Raw genomic sequence first — 16,534 nt, 5'->3', positions numbered from 1 at the left:
GTCATCACAGGGCACCAGGATGAGCTCCTTGTGTTATATAGCAACTTTCCACTAGCTAGGTATTTTATGTGTGGTAATGTATATATTTCAAGGCTATTCTCTCAATTCATCTCACCCTCTCTTTCCCCTGCTGTGTCCACAGACTGGTCTCTATGTCTGAGTCTCTATTCTTGCCCTGCAAATATGTTCATCTGTACCACTTTTCTATATTCCATATATATGTGACATATACAATATGTCGTTAATATACAATACTTGTTTTTCTCTTTCTGACTTACTTCACTCTGTATAACATGCTCTAGTTTCATCCACTTAGTTCTGTGCATTTTCAATATGCTTTCTGGATCTCTGATAGCGGGATATTATCTACACAAGTTTCTGTAAGAATTTAACACAGACTCTATTCTGCTCAGCAGGATGCAGCCTGTACATCCTGATGTGAGCAGATGGTGGAGGCTGTGAGGGTTATGAGGAGGTGACAGGTTGTAGCCAGAAGACAGGACAAGAGGGTCCTGACTCTAACACACAGCGGAGTTAATCCAGTTTGCTAGATCAACAGCATGCGGAGCTGGAAAGTCACTGTTGGCTAAAAAGGACTGACCCCGGGTTGAGGGGGTGAATAAGAGATGAGGGAATGGATCTTAGTTGATCGTTCTCTCTGTGGTTGAAAAGAGAAGGTGCACAGAGAATCTCCAAGTCTAGTCATTCATAAACAGAGACAAGTGTATATTGATAATGGGGATCCCTGTGGGAGTGGGTGATGCAGGCCTGGTAGCATCTACACCGTAGAAGCAGGCTCTGTGCTGGGGTTGAGGCCTGGAGACTCACTCTGGACCATCCAGGGTGCCAGGTCTAAGTTTGGCCCTGGGTTTTAGCAGTACCTCCCCGGCACAAAGAACCCTTCAGCCTTGGGGTCCACGTGTGAACAGAGAGGCCTTTGGCCCTTGATTCTGGAAAGTCTGGACAAAAGAAGACCACGTGGTGGCTGCCCTTGCTCTTATGTGTCCAGCTTTGGCATCTGGTTCCAGAGTTGCTCCCTGGTGCTGAGGACCTCTTGGACTCCTTGCTTAAGGCCAGGCTCTGTAAATGCCTGGGAGGCAAAGTTTAGGAAGACTCCCCCCACTGCTGCCAAAGAATTGATGCTTTCAAACTGTGGTGCTGGAAAAGACTCTTGAGAGCCTCTTTGACAGCAAGGAGATCAAACTAGTCTATCCTAAAGAGATCAACTCTGAATATTCATTAGAAGGATTGATGCTGAAGCTGAAGCTCCAATACTTTGGCTACCTGATGTGAAGAGCCAACTCATTAGAAAAGACCCTGATTCTGGGAAAGATTGAAGGCAAGAGGAGAATAGCATTAGATGATTGACGCCATCACCGAGTCAATGGACATGAGTGTGAGCAAACTGTGAGATAATGATGGACAGGAAAGCCTGGAGTGCTGCAGTCCACAGGGTCACAAAAAATTGGACATGACTTAGTGCCTGAACAACAACAACAATCCCCCACTTCCCTCAAAGCCTGCCCTTCTTTCTCGAATCCATTCCTCAGCCTGCACATAAGTTCTAATTCTAGCCACACCCTCTCATGCTGCAGAAAAATGTGATAAGGTGTGATGCACAGGTAACTAGAAGGAAGTAAGAGAAAATGTAGAAACACCAACCTAGAAGAGTGATCTGTCACTCTTGACATTTCTCAGATATTTGGGGGTGTGTCAAGGAGGTGGCTTATCCTTGGCTTTGCTCCATGTCTGGGAATCAGGAAACAACACTTCAGCCCTGCAGTGGGATTGCCTTCACTTGCTGATGATCGCTGACCCGGGTGGAATAGAAAGAGCTCTGAGTAAGTATTTACGAACTCCACAGGCTCTAACCACACCCATTTTGGGGACTTAGTTGCTCCCCTTGTAAAACAGGGTGGGTTAGACCTGGGACCCTCTGTGTTACCCCCTTAGAACCTGCATCCAAACCATGCTGACTACATAGTAAACACATTGTTTATAGCTTCCTTTTAATCAAAGGCTTGGACTATACAAACCTGAATTAAGCAATCTGAGTATTTCTGATGTCTGAGTGGCCTTCTCCAGGAATATGTGGTGAGTCCTTTAGTTTCCAAAGACTCTAGACTGGGGAAGAACAGGCTTGAATGAGGGGCCCTTCCACCTCCACCATTCAGCTTCCCACCTCAAAATGAGCCCATCTCAAGGTCAGGCCAGCAGGAATGAACACACGCCAGGCAGATCTTTAACAAGAGGACATAAAGAAATCTTTCAAATCCCTTCTACTGGTTAATACCTAATGGCAAAGACTAGAAATTGCTTCCCTGAATAGAGTGCCAACCACTTACATTTGAAGTAAATCACTCACTACATCTTTTTACCTGCCAAAATGTGATTTCCAATACTGCGACCTGTTGTTGACTTTCAAGCGTTTGTGGAAACAGGCGGAACCTAAATCTCTGCCTCCGGGGCTTCCCAGGTGGCGCTAGTGGTAAAGAACCCAGTAGGCCTAAGAGAAACGGGTTCGATCCCTGGGTCAGGCAGATCCCTTGGAGGAGGGCACGGCAACCCACTCCAGTACTCTTGCCTGGAGAATCCCATGGACAGAGGAGCCTGGCAGGCTGCAGCCCGCAGCGTCGCAGAGAGTCAAGACAGGACTGAAGTCACTTACTTAGCCCGCAGGCGTGCAAACCGCTGCCTCCGGGAAGGGTGAACTCTCTCCCAGGTGCTACGCTGCCACCTAGCGGGCGCTCGGGGCGCGGCCGCGCCGGGTGTTCGTTCTGCAGCCGAGGGCTCCCCTGTGTCAGCCACGCTCCTGGGAGGGAGCCAAGGAACCTGCTGCCTTCCTGCCATGATCTGTCCAGGCCGCCTATGTTGACTCGATGGGATGGTCATCCCTCCCATCTTTGCCTTTCCCTTCTTGTCCTCACCTCCCATCTATTAAAAAGGGTTAAATCCAATGAAATAACCCTCCACCTCTGCAGCACATGGCAAGGTTTTTACTTGGAGAGGAGGCTTCTAAATCTCTGAAATGACCCTGGATTTGGCCCTGGCACAGGCGGACTGAATCCCAGTGGGTTAGGACTACACCATTAGATTCAGGAGGACCGGACCCCTAACCTTCAGAGTTTCAGGAATAAGGCTCACTTGGGGATCTTGGTTCTGCCCTGGCACCCCTAGTTCACTAGGTCATTATAACAGGGTGCCTAGCGGCCCAGACGACCGCACCAGGATGTCCCCTGGTGGCTTCAGAGCGGCTCACACTTGCGGGATGTCGGTGCCTCCCTGAACATGACCTTCGCAGAGCTGCTGTCCCACTCCTGGGTGAGCCCGGAGCTGGTGCCTGTGGGCTTCTCAGACGGCTTGAGACACAGCTGCAGACAGGCTTGTGGGCCCGAGGGGCGGTGGGCTCTGGGTGGCAGGAGCCCAGGCTCCCACACCCGGTTCCCTTCCTGCCTCCTGCCCTGATCAGACTTCCCATCAGCTCCTCCCCAAGAAGCCCTCTGTACAGGTGGGGTGATTATCCCTGATTTGGCAGCTAAAGCAGTGCCAGGGAGGAGGTGGCTTTCTCCAGGCACCTGTGAGGGTGGCGGAGGGAACTGGGGCCTGGTCCAATTTCACAAACAGACTCTGGGTTCCTCTTCCACAATGGTCCTTCCCTAGAAGTTTCAATGCAGGAGACCCGGGTTTGATCCCTGGGTCGGGAAGATCCCCAGAGAAGGAAACGGCAAACCACTCCAGTATTCTTGCCTGGAGAATCCCATGGACAGAGGAGCCTAGTGGGCTACAGTCCATGGGGTCGCAATAGTTGGACATGACTTAGTGACTAAACCACCACTACCTAGGAGGTTGGAATTCACCTTTACTAGAACACAATGCCACCTGGGATGTTTCCTCAGGTAATAGCTCTGGGGCCTCTCTGGGCCGTAGAAAACCTTCTGTGGGCTTTTTCTTCTCTCTTTTCCAGTTTTTTTTTTTTTTAATCACACTCTCTCCCTTGGTCTCCCACTTATAATCTCAGCTCTCCAGGGTTTCTCTGTCCCTCCGGATGACAATGGGTGGGAGGTTGACACTTGCCTTTGACCTCCAAAGTCCTTGAGCTCTTTCACTTGGGAGGGGGCTGGAGAGCAGAGGGACTCAACCCTGAGGCCCTACAGTTCGGGGTTAGAACTGATGACCTTGGGGTTGTGATGACCAAGGCTCTGTGGGTTCCTAGGGCAAAGCCAGAACACAGTGGCTGGACTGGGCACAATCCCTCCTCAGATCTGGCTGAACAAACCCACACAGAGAGGCCCTGATGAGAGCCAGGAAGCCACAGCTTGTGGGGACATGGCCCTGAGCAGACTCGCCTGTCTACCCTGTCACTGTTCTCTTGTCCAGGTGGGTGAGGGTCTTGGGAAACCCCTTTAGGGCCTTTAGCTGCCTGCTCCCCACCTGGTGGCCCATGCCCAGCACCAGGTAAACACAGCGGTTGTTTGACACCAACTACCAATGTCTGGGCACTTTCTCCAGGTGAGTCTGACCTCCCCCAGCTCCCAGCAATTCTGTGTCTCCCTGTGGCTGGCCCTGTCTGTGAAAAGCTGTTGGGGCCGTGTGGGGTGGGCTGGACATCGGAGAGCCGGGAGGGAAGGAATCTTGGATTCTAGCAGAGCTCCCTCTTGTCCAGGTGACTTCTGACATCTGTCTCCCCATCACCACCACCGCCATGCCCACTGTTCTGACTGGCCAGAATTGGGGTGAATGCTAGGGCCAGAGAAAGGATCTGTGGCCACGAACATGATCGAGGTCTCTAGGCTGTTAAACACAGCTGTTCAGAGATCATAGTGGGATGCCTCAGATGGTTCCTGTTTCTCTGCCTGACCTGGAAGCAGGGGGACCTGGATGGGGGGTGGCAGCGCACAGCCAGGCTTTTGGAGGCATGGACCAGTGGTAAAAGTATTTCTTTATGCAAATATAATCATGTCTGAAACTAAGTGTTAGTTGCTCAGTCGTGCCCAACTCTTTGCTACACCATGGCCTCTGGCCTGCCAGGCTCCTCTGTCCATGGGATTCTCCAGGCAAGAATACTGGAATGGGGTGCTGTGCCCTCCTCCAGGGGATCTTCCTGATCCAGGGATCGAACCTGGGTCTCCCACATTGGAGGCAGATTCTTTACTATCTGAGCCACGAGTCAGCTGAATCACAGATTCTCCAAATGAGAATATTCCTCTAAGGTCAGCATTTCTGAGCCCATGGGTCTTGAAGGGACACAGGAGCAGACACACGGGTACACAGCGGTGGCGCCTGGCTTCTCAAAGGACTCTCAGGGCCCTGCACTTTTGGCCAGGTGGCCTGGCCAGAGCCTGGTCTGTTGCAGGTGGGCAAGCCCATGTTACAGAAAGAGAGAGAGCCTCAGGGCAGGGACAACCCGTCCTGGTCAGCTACCGGCCCACAGATGTCCCCAGTTACACAGCCCTGTGTTCTGACCCTGTGCTGGTCTGGGCGCTGGGACCCAGGGTGAGCAGGACCCAGTGGACAGGTACTGCCCTGCTGCCTGTGACCCTGACCCCTGCAGATTTGCAGACTCTGTGGGGACAGAGTCCTGTCTCCTCTGGCTCAGGCATCAGGAAGCTGCCTAGTGCTGCAAGGAGCATGAGGTGTCAGGCCGAGCACCCTCACTGAAATAGCGGTGGCGTCCTGGAGACAGTCAGGCCACAGCTGTCAGCATCTGAGGTGCAGTGCCCTCTGACCCCCAGCAGTTCACACTTATCGCAGCACAGGACACGCAGGACCGGAGTCCTGGGGGCACTGGGTTATTTGGAAAGAGCCTGGAAGCAGGTGGTCCTCCGAGAAGCCGACTCTAAGGAAACGTCAGGGCAAGTGTTTATCAGCTAGAGCGTGGGTTCCACACCAGAAGGAGTAGAGAGAGGCAGGGCCACAGCCGGCTTCCCATGGGGCTCGTGGGGCCCAGCAGAGCTGTCCCAGGAGGGCCAATCGCTGGACCTGCACAGACCTGGACAGCCCACCTGGACGAGCACCCATCTCCCTCAGCATGTCTGTCTGTGCCAGAAAGCTTCGAGGGCCTTAAACTACCCCCTGGCTGAAATGGGGCCCCTGGGAACCTGAGATATGCCTCCAGGCCCTGGGCTTCCCTCTGGGACAGCTTCAGGCTCCGTCCTGGGAGCTCCTCCCTTTGTCTCCAATCGTGACCAGAGAGGGGCTCACTGCACAGCTGAAAATGGTCAGGGTGGGCCTCACTCTCTGCCCCCCAAGGACAGGGAGGCACCTCAATGACTTGTTCACGTAACCCTGTGTTCTAGTAAAGTGAACGTGAACATGTTAGTTGCTCAGTTGTGTCCGACTCTCTGGGACTCCATGGACTATAGCTCGCCAGGCTCCTCTGTCCATGGAATTCTCCAGGCAAGAATACTGGAATGGGTTGCCTTTCCTTCTCCAGGGGATCTTCCCAATCCAGGGATCAAACCGGGGTCTCCCGCACTGTGGGCAGATTCTTTACTGTCTGAGCTGCCAGGGAAGCGAAAGTGACACATTTTGACCCCAGTGCATGAGACTGTGGTCTCCCTTCTGGACTTTCCTGGTGTATCCAACCTTGTCTGTTCCTACAAGCGGTTCCCAGACTGCACCGGATTCAGGCCCCACAGAACTGGAAGTGCTTCTGCTCCCCCCGCCCCTACCCAAACACCGTGGGAGCCTATTCCTCCCGGAGACCACACATCAGACTCACCCACTGGCCTTTAAACGTTGTCAACACCCAGGCCACAGCCCAGACCCTGGAGAGCAGCACCGCGTACCCCTGCAGGCAAGTCTGGAGGGCAGCAGCTCAATCACCAGACCCCGGGCCCCTTGTTACCCCGCTTGGGGCCACGTGAGCCCCACCCGGGAGCTGGCAGGCATGAAGCGTGCTCTCCCAGACCCACTGCCTCAGACTCTGCTTTTCCACCAGATCTGTGTGATCCGTGAGCCCGGGAAGGCATTGAGAACGGCGACTGGGAGCCATTTGGCCCCCTCCCAGGTCTCCCTGGCACTAATTCCGCTCCACAGAGAGGAGGGGTACCTGGTGAGGGCAGGGCCGCCGGACCCCGGGTTTCCCTGAGGACACTCGGGCTCGTTTTCTGGAACCGTTGTGACACAGCACTGCAGACTGAGCAACTTAAACAAGAGAAACGCGTTGCCTCACAGCCCTGGTGGCTGGATGTTCAAGATCAAACCATGGGCCTGGATGGTTCCTTCTGACATTGTGAGGGAAGGATCTGCTCCCGGCCTCTCTCCTTGGCCTGTAAACGACTATCTTCAGGTTCACAAGTCACCTCCTGGTGTGCATGTCTCTGTCCAGTTTCCTGTTTTTATAAGGACAAAGTAATGTTGGATCAGGGTGCACCCACATGAACTCATCTTATCTGAAAGTGAAAAGTAAAGTGAAAGTGTGAGCTGCTCAGTCGTGTCTGACTCTTGCGACCCCGTGGACTGTAGCCCGCCAGGTTCCTCTGTCCATGGGATTCTCCAAGCAAGAATACTGGACTGAGTAGCCATTCTCTCCTCCAGAGGGTCTTCCTGACCCAGGAATCGAACTCTGATATTCTTCATTGCAGGTGGATTCTTTATTGTCTGAGCCACCGGGAAAGCCCCATCTTACCTAAATCATGTGCAAAGACCCTCATCCGCCAGTAAGATCATGCTCACAGGTACTGGGCTAGTATTTCAGCATCTTGTTGGGGACACAGCCCAACCACACCTTTCCCAGAGTGTCTGAGGGTGAGGTCGGTGCTGCAACCCCCTTCTAACTGGCGAGAGCCACCCTCGTCCAAAGGAAACACAGCAAGTCCCTTAGAAGGCACATCCTGGCTCTGGCTGCCCCTGTCATCTTCAGAAAGACACGGCATGGCCTTGGGTCCCATCTCTGAAGGAACTATGGGGTCGGTCAGCTAGAATCTCTCTGTGCTGGGAGTGAGGTTCTGGTTGGACTCTGGTGGGGACCCAGCTATTTCCAGGCTCTTGAGATGAACCAGTGAGCCCGGTGACAGAAGAGTCCATCTGTACAGTGTTATGGGCTGAGTCATGTTCCCCAAATCCATGTTAAAACCCTAATGAAAGGAAAATTTGGTCTCAAAGACAGATGTTCACAGAAAGACTAACATGTTTTATAGGGAGAAAACAGCTGTCTGCAAGCCATAGAGAGAGGCCTCAGGAGAAACCAACCCTGCTGATGCCTTGACTTTGACCTTGACCTTCCAGCCTCTAGGACTGTGAGGCGAGAGATGTCTATTATATAAGTTGCCCTATGTTTGCTGCTTTGTTATGGCAGCCCTGGGACACTGCCGCACCCAGGGATGCAGGCCCGGGAAAGACTCGGTGCCGCTGGCTTCAGGCAATGGTTGGGCACAGGGAAGAGCATGTAAAACATGCTTTTGTGGCCTGATGGCCACACCCAGCTCCAGACATACACCCAGGTGCGCAGGCAGATGCAACAGGCATAGTCTGAAGAATCCGACTTTGTTCTTGTCTCGTGAAACGTGGGCCAGGAACAGTCCCACTGGGCCTTGGTCTTTTCATTGATTCAGGGTAGGCTGCCCTGCCAGGGATCACAAAGTCTGTTGGAGCCACATGTGAGAGGGATGCTCAGCAGTATGGTGGGGCATTCACAGATGCCGGAGGTCAGGAACGTTTCCATCTTCTTTATGAATCTAGCCTGGGTTTAATCCACAGATAGCGTGACCTGGGGAAAAGGAAGCAGAGAATGTGGGGGCCAGGGGGTCCCTGATGGTGTCCCGAAGGGGCTGATTTCCAGGGGGCCCAGCTTGGGGGTGCAGAGTAGGTAGTAAGCATTCAGGCAAAATCCACAGTAGAGTGTGGTGCTAGAAGGTGACTTCTCTCCTCTTTTTAGGCACTGTTCATCCACCCCCTCTCACACCATCTACAACCTCCAGGATAAACATAAAAGATATTTAGCCCCCTGTTCGAGGTGGTTATTCAACCAAGTCTTCCAGGTTGTGGGTCTATACCGAGATGTGTGTAAGGGAATGGCTCAGACTGATATCACCATGGATTTTGCTCATTGCTGGGCATCCTGCAAGTCATCTGGGGACACAGGTGCTGGCTGTGCTTTTGAGGCTGAGGTCCCCAGATTCTTTTCCTGGATGAGACCTGAACCTCACAGTTTCCTCCAAGTCACCTTCTGCTGATGACAGCTCCTGATACCTTCTCAGGCCCCTTGACACCCTATTTTCCTATTTGTGAGATTTATGAGTGAAGGAGGCAGCTCAGTTTCTAGGCTGTTTTCCAATTTGCTGGCCAACACTGACAAGCTGATCATGACACTGACTTCTTCATGCCACAGATTTCTCAATTCTTTCATGAAAAGTTGGAACCCAAATCACAGGGAAGTGATGAGGTTTAACAGTGAAAACCACCAAGTCAGATTTCTATCAGCTGAGAGAATTCAAGACCTTCACTTTTCACTGAGATGCTTTGCAATTGCTGGAGCTCCTTAGAGAACTGTCCTGGTGGGTGTTCAATGACCCATCATGGAGAACGTCGGTCAATGCCACTTGGCCTTCATTGATGAAACCGAATCTCCCGGAACTCAGGTGGAGCTCTGACTTGAACTTCCTGTCCCAGGACGCCAAATGGTTCCAAGTCACCCAAGTCAGAGCCATGATACACAGGAGCACCAGTGATGGGCAACACAAGGGGGATGGATTGCACTGTTAAGTATTATCAATGCCTTGGCCCCCGAGGCTCCACTCCAGATGGATGGAGTATTGCTGTGGGAGCGCTGCAGAGAATGCAGCCTGGGCACCAGCATGTTTAAGGTTCCAGCTGACTCTACTGTGCGGTCAGGCCTGAGAACCAGTGGTGTTAGATGAAGACATCTGGGTTGACCTCTTTTGGGCAGCTCTTTCCTGAATCAGGAAATTTCCATTTGTAAAATGAGGAATCAGTGATCATAATCATCTCAAAAGTTGATTGGTTTTAGACTAAAAATAGAAAATGTACCTGAAAAGCCTTTGCAAGCTACATTATGCAAATGCAACTTCTATTACAGAGTGCTCAAAAATGACACCACACACACCTAGTCTACCAAAGCAAGCTAAACTGTGTGTGTGTGAGCAACCTTCTGAGCATCCATACTTTGCTTGATTTTTTAAAATCGATTTTAAAGCCCTTTGCATGCTGGTTGTTGCAGTGGTCAGAGGTGCAGGCCATGGGTTGCCAGAAGGCATCACGTGGAAGTTCCTTCCTCAGACCCACGTGTGTTCACCAGGCATGATCCAAAAGGAGGAAGACTGTGACCCCATAGATTCTCATGTCACTTTCAAGTGACATGGATGAGTGGTCTAACTTTGTTTTCTCTCCTGGTGAAGTCTTTAAGAATCAACAGTGGCTTGAGGCTTCACCTGAGGCTGAGAAAGGGTCCTTGCCATGTTAGCCATGCCGGGAGCTGTCTTTGAGACAACCTGGGCCGTGGCTGGCTTCCCAAGCACTGTGAATGGCCACTCTGCCAGTGGTCTGGTTCCTCGGGGGCAGGGGAACCAGGAGTCACAGCAAAAGCCTAAGTTCCACTTGAGGCTGCTCCTGCAGGGGTGGAAAGGATGCCGCCTGCTCTCAGTAGACCTGCCTCTCTCCTGACATGGGGCTCCCCAGCACCCACACCACCCTCTCACTGCAGAGCAGCAGGCGAGTCTCTGTGCAGTGCAGGCAAAGCAGCTTTTCTTGCGCACTGAGACATTAGGCTCTTAGAAAGATATTAACAACAGTGCCTCGGTCCATGCTGGGAAGTGGGGGAAACCAGTTCTGCATGCTGAGAACGGAAGTGGAAAGCGGTGATCAGGTTGGTAACAATAAACAGTTATTTTTATGTTGAGAAGAGTATTAAAAGTACAAGAAAGTCTGCATATGACCCTGCAATCCCACTCCTGGACACATATCCAGAGAAAAACATGGTCTGAAAGGATATATACACCTCCATGCTCATTTCAGCACTATTTATAATAGCCCAAACATGGAAGCAACCTAAATGTCCATCAACAGAGGAATGGATTAAATAGATGTGGTGCCATACATACGATGAAATATTACTCAGCCATTAAAAAGAATGACATAATGCCCTTTGCAGCAACATGGATGGGCCTAGAGAGTGTCATACTGAGTGAAGCAAGTTGGAGGAGGAGAAATAGCATATGTATGTGGAATCTGTATGTGGAATCTAAAAAGAAATGATACAAGCAAATTTATTTACAAAGCAAAAACAGACTCATAGAGAACAAACTTACAGTGGCCGGGGGGAAGGATGTGGGAAAGGAATAGTTAGGGAGTCTGGGATCCATGTGTACACATTGCTATATTAAAATGGATAACCAGCAAGGACCTACTGTATACCACAGGGAACTCTGTTCAGTGTTATGTGGCAGCCTGGATGAGAGGGGTATTTGGGAAAGAATGAATACATGTATGTGTATGGCTGAGTCCCTTTGCTCTCTACTGAAACGATCACAATGTTGTTATTCAGCTACACTCCAATAAAAAGTTTTTGTTTTCTTTTTTAAAGTACAATCAGGTCTGATAAAAAGGAAAAAACCTGAACACCTGTTTGACACAATTTCACACACAGACACACACACAGACACACACACAGACACACACACACACACACACACACACACACAATCCCTGGGGAACATTACAAAAGAATACAGGCCCCATGAGCCAATTTTGGACCCTGTGTTTTCAAATGATGACATGCAGAAGCAGGGTTTTGGAGTGCAGACTGGGGGACTTGATGACTTGGTGCCCAAGAATGAAGCCCAGCAAAGATACAGAAAAATCTCATTGCAGGACATTCAGCAAAGGACATTGTACTGACTTGAAGAGAAGGAAAGTTCCAGACTGAACAAGTGTCTAAATGTTCTGATTGCAGAGTAGATCAGTGGCCATGGCTCTCTGCGCTGTGCTGTGATCTAGCTGGGCAGCCCTTTTCTCAGGAGCAATCACCTCAGCTCAATTCTGTCTGTCTCAAAAGTCTGACTTCATCTTTGAGCAGAGTGGAGTCTGCTCAGGTCCTGGTGTCCCGATACAGACTGTGTATTTAGGTCACCTTCTTTCTGTCTGATTTTCCTGCCGTGTACATAATCGCTTGAGGTAAAATGTAGAGAGATAAGTGGGTTTGGTTTCATCAAGCATCCTGTTTTTTTTTTCTTAAGGGTTGAATGTTGACAGAAGCAAGAAGAGGAGGCGGGAGGTGGTGGGCTGGGGGCTTATTGGGCAGCTCATGTGCCTCATTTCTGGCAGGTGCTGGGGTGGCAGCTAGGTAAGGTTGCTCACTTGGGCACCTGAGCAGGCAGAAAGCTCCCTGGGAACACATCCAGTGCCCAGAGGTCGTGCTGTCCTGGGTGGCTTCAGTATGAGAGGAGATGCCACTCCTGATGTTCTCCAAGCATCACCGGGCACATCACGGAATGAAAAACCCACTTCCTGCGCAGAGAATGCAGGCGACTTGCCTACTCTGGTGAAAGTCATTTTCTTTCTGGCCCAAGCCCCCTGAGGAGGGCTTGTACTTACCAAAATGGTTTTCTTGATCAATGATCTTTCCTGCCTTTCCTCACCTGCTTGCTGCCTTCGAGGCTGACGCCTCTGCCCTGCCCCCAAGTCAGGGAAGAAGGGACTCAGCAGCTGTTTACAGGCCGTGAGTATTTACAGCATTGTCTTCCAAACAGCTTTGACAGCCTTGATGGTTTATAGAAAATTCATGATGTCATTACTTCATATGCGCTGTGGAGAATAAACAGCAACTAGGCACTGGCTCTTTACTTTTATGAATGAGGAAGAGTTGTTTGTGAACAATATTCATTTTCCACTCACTGTTCCACAGCTGAATGGTAGTCATGGAAAATTGAGTCATTCAAAGACCTCAAAGATTGCAAAGGCATCAAGTCTCATGACTCACGGCTTTGGTAAAATAACGCCTAGCTGAAAAAATAGCTCCTGGAAATGGCCTCAGCTGAGTGGCATGTGGGCTGAGAGCATCGCTTGGTCAGCGAATGCCCCATAGGAGGGTGGTGACTCGCAGTGTCAGGCTGGTGAGATCACGAGTTCAAACAGGCACAGACGGGCCGAATCACAGCTCAGGATGTGCTGGCCATCCAGGTGGATGCTTGCTGGACGTGGTGGTAGTGGCTCTGGGAATATGTTCTTTCTTTCTTTTGTTTTTTGGCCACACTGTGTGGCATGCGGAATCTTAGTTCCCTGACCAGGGACTGGACCCATGTCCCCTGCAATGCAAGTGCAGAGTCTTAATCATTGGACTGCTAGGAAAGTCCAGGTTCTTTCTTAATGTAGGTTAATATTGTAAAACTACAAAATAGTAAGTGGTCTTAAAAAGAGTTCTGTGTAATGAAACATCAAGTTATGTGCCCTGCGCCCTCCTTCTGTATGAAAATGCCATTGTTTGATTTATTTTTCTTTGAAGGAGAGAGTGATTATATGTGTCCTGGCGTTGTGTGTGTGCGAATGAGAGAGAGAGAGAGAATATGGTGTGTAAATAACCCACATATGAGAACAGAATGGGGCTAGTTTTTCAGCAGTAAATACATGGCAACTGCTTCCTTGAGCTTCCCTGGTGGTCAGTGGTAAAGAATCCTCCTGCCAATGCAGAAGACACGAGTTCAGTCCTTGGGTCAGGAAGATCCCCTAGAGAAAGTGATGGCAACCCACTCCAGTATTCTTGCCTGGAGAATCCCATGGACGGAGGCACCGAGGGGGCTACAGTTCATAGCGTCACACAAGAGTCAGACAAGACTTAACAACTAGACAACAACAGCTTCCTTGGCTGATTTCAGGGACAGAATCACCTTCCCACAAACACACTGCATCCGCTGTAGAGACCCTCCTGCGTGTTAAGTGTGGTGTTTCCCAGTCTGTGAGGAGCACCAGCTCCATTTTGCTAGTTGTCCTTGAGCACAATGGTGGCTCTGTGTTCAAAGAAGTCAGGAAAATGATAAGCTAGAAAAAATATGTGAAAAGGTCTTTGCTGCACTATTCCCTGAACCTTGGACTAAGGGGACACTGGGATTCTTATGTGGAAATGCACTCAGCCATGTGATTTCACCAGGGAACTGCTGGGTGCATAGCACGGCTCTGTCTCCAGACTCACATTTGTAGGGAGGACAGTTGTGAGATGTTTATTGGCCTTCTCTTTGGGTACATGGCAGGGAGAAGGAGAAGGGGCAGGGCTTGGGTGCTTGACTGCACTTTGCCTTTGCTGGGCTTCCATTGCCTGAGAAAGGCCATGATTCAAGAGGAATGGTTTTCTCTGAGAGTGAGGACGAATTCCATCCTGAGGCCACAAGCCAATGTCCAGAAGGAAGCAATTACTGCCTAAAGTGGGAAATGTCGGCATAGTTTGTCCTGAACTAAGATCTCATCCTGGCTCTTTCAGTTATTTTTATTTTTCTGAAAATCAGCTGTATGTTTCAGAAGCTGGGAGCCACCGCCACTCCTGGTCTTAGGTGTCTACAAATTGGTGGGCAGTTCAGGATCACATGAGGAGTTGTCATTTCTTTGTATCAGGTGGTCACTGGGTATGTTTCTTTATAGTAATCACAGGACTTTCCATAAGGGGGGTTACTTCTCAGGCTCCTCAGTTTGGCCTGTGTGGGTGCGATGGGGAAAATGCCTTCTCTTTCTCAAGTCGACAATGTCAATGGAACGACTGAGTGGACAAGAAGTCACCCCAGCTTACAGGAAGGCAGCTGTTCTCTGCTAACCCTTTCCCCTTGGGCGCCAGCAACTCTCATCCTAACTGCAGCTTGGGACAAAGTCTAACAGGTGCTTTTTCTTTAGTGAGAAAGTGTTTATTAACTGGTTTTGAAGTCCCTTCCTGCCTTTGGAAAGTCAAGCCACAGGTCTTAAAATCTCTCTCAGCCCAAGCTCAGTTTGGTGATAAAGCCATTTCACGTCACCGTTTCCCGTGGTCACAAACATGTGATTGCTTGGGTTCTGCTCCCTCACAGTGACCACAAATGGGATTGCTAGTTTTCCGCCCTCTTCCTGAGGTTGAAGAAGTCATTTCCTGCGCCATCACTCAGCGCCACCTGCTGGCCGGCAGAATTCCCACAGGCCAGGTGGGACCCCTGGTGGTGATCCGGCATTTTTAGACTATGCAGCCCCGCCCTCCATCCCGCCTCTGCGCCTGGCACTTACGTGTGCCAGGGCAGTCCGTGGGTAACCCTCAGCTGCAGTTGTGCACATCAGGAGGCTGAGTTTGTATGACTCCCCCAGGGTTAGTGCTGGAGACCACCTGTCATGCTCTGCTTCCGGGGCAACCCACCAAGGGGCTATTTGGTGGTCTGTGTTGTTCCTGTCCTGGGGCTGTCCTGATCTCAGGGCCCACCAAGGGAGAGAGAGGCCAGTCAATCCTGGTTTCCTTCAAACCTTTGCCCGCCAGGAGCCGGAGAAATTCTAGTGGGGCTGGAGGGAGGCTGGCAGCCAGGAGAGACTCTGGTACTTGACCCTGGCATACAGCAGGTAGAAGAGATCTGACAGAGCCACCGTTATGTATCCCACGGCAGGATGTCTGCCTTACACTTGCACTGAATTCCAATGAAGTGGTCGTTTGGAATAAGGTTCAGTATATGTGTGTGGCATGTGTGTTTATGAGGTATGTTATGTGCAAGGTATGTGTCTATGTGATGTCCATGCACGTTGGGTAACCTCCTTTAAAACAGGAAATGAGGGCTCTGGATTTCTTTCCTTGTCACCCCCAATGCTCCATAAACTGTGTGTAAAAAGGGAAAGTTCACACCCACAGCCCTGCTCTGGCCCCTTTTGGGATTTCTATGTTGTTGGTCCACACCAGTTAGGATACATTGTGAGCCGCAAGGCTCTTGCTGGGCAGACCCCTGCCCATGAACAGAGGAGCTCAGTGGCCCAGGGCCCTCATCAATAGGCCTTTCCCTTATGTGCATGGCAGAAACTTCCAGATCCACTCCCACCAGCCTGCAAACATCCACCATTTTAGACCGTGGCTGGGGACTTAACATTGTTTTTAACACGCTGCACATTGGACATGCTTGTTTGACACAGTGTATTTGACAGTATACTTATCCTATTTTGGCTTCCCAGGTGGTGCTAGTGGTAAAGAACCCACCTTTCAATGCAGGAGGCATAAGAGACACAGGTTTGACCCCTGGGTTGGGAAGATCCCCTGGAGGAGGAAATGGTAACCCCCTCCAGTATTCTTGCCTGGGAAATCCCATTGACAGAGAAGCCTGGCGGGCTACAGTCCATAGGGTCACAAAGAGTCGGACATGATAGTGTCCGAGTACAACTATCACATTTTAATTGCGTCCATGCAACTCATCACAAAGCTCATTTAAATTTTTTATTAAAAATTACAGTTGAAAAAAAGTCCAGTGACAAAAGATTGCTCTTCTGAAATGAATGGAGAAGATTCATTGGTCAACTGTGCTCCTTGGGAGGCTGGAGGCCTGACACTCCAGCAATCTGCCCCACATGTGAAAACCCGGGTGGGGTTCTGCAGTCA

This window comes from Odocoileus virginianus, chromosome 31, assembly GCF_023699985.2.
Source record: "Odocoileus virginianus isolate 20LAN1187 ecotype Illinois chromosome 31, Ovbor_1.2, whole genome shotgun sequence".
NCBI classification, from domain to species: domain Eukaryota; kingdom Metazoa; phylum Chordata; class Mammalia; order Artiodactyla; family Cervidae; genus Odocoileus; species Odocoileus virginianus.
The sequence above is the reverse complement of the archived record's forward strand: the minus strand, read 5'-3'. Positions refer to the sequence as shown.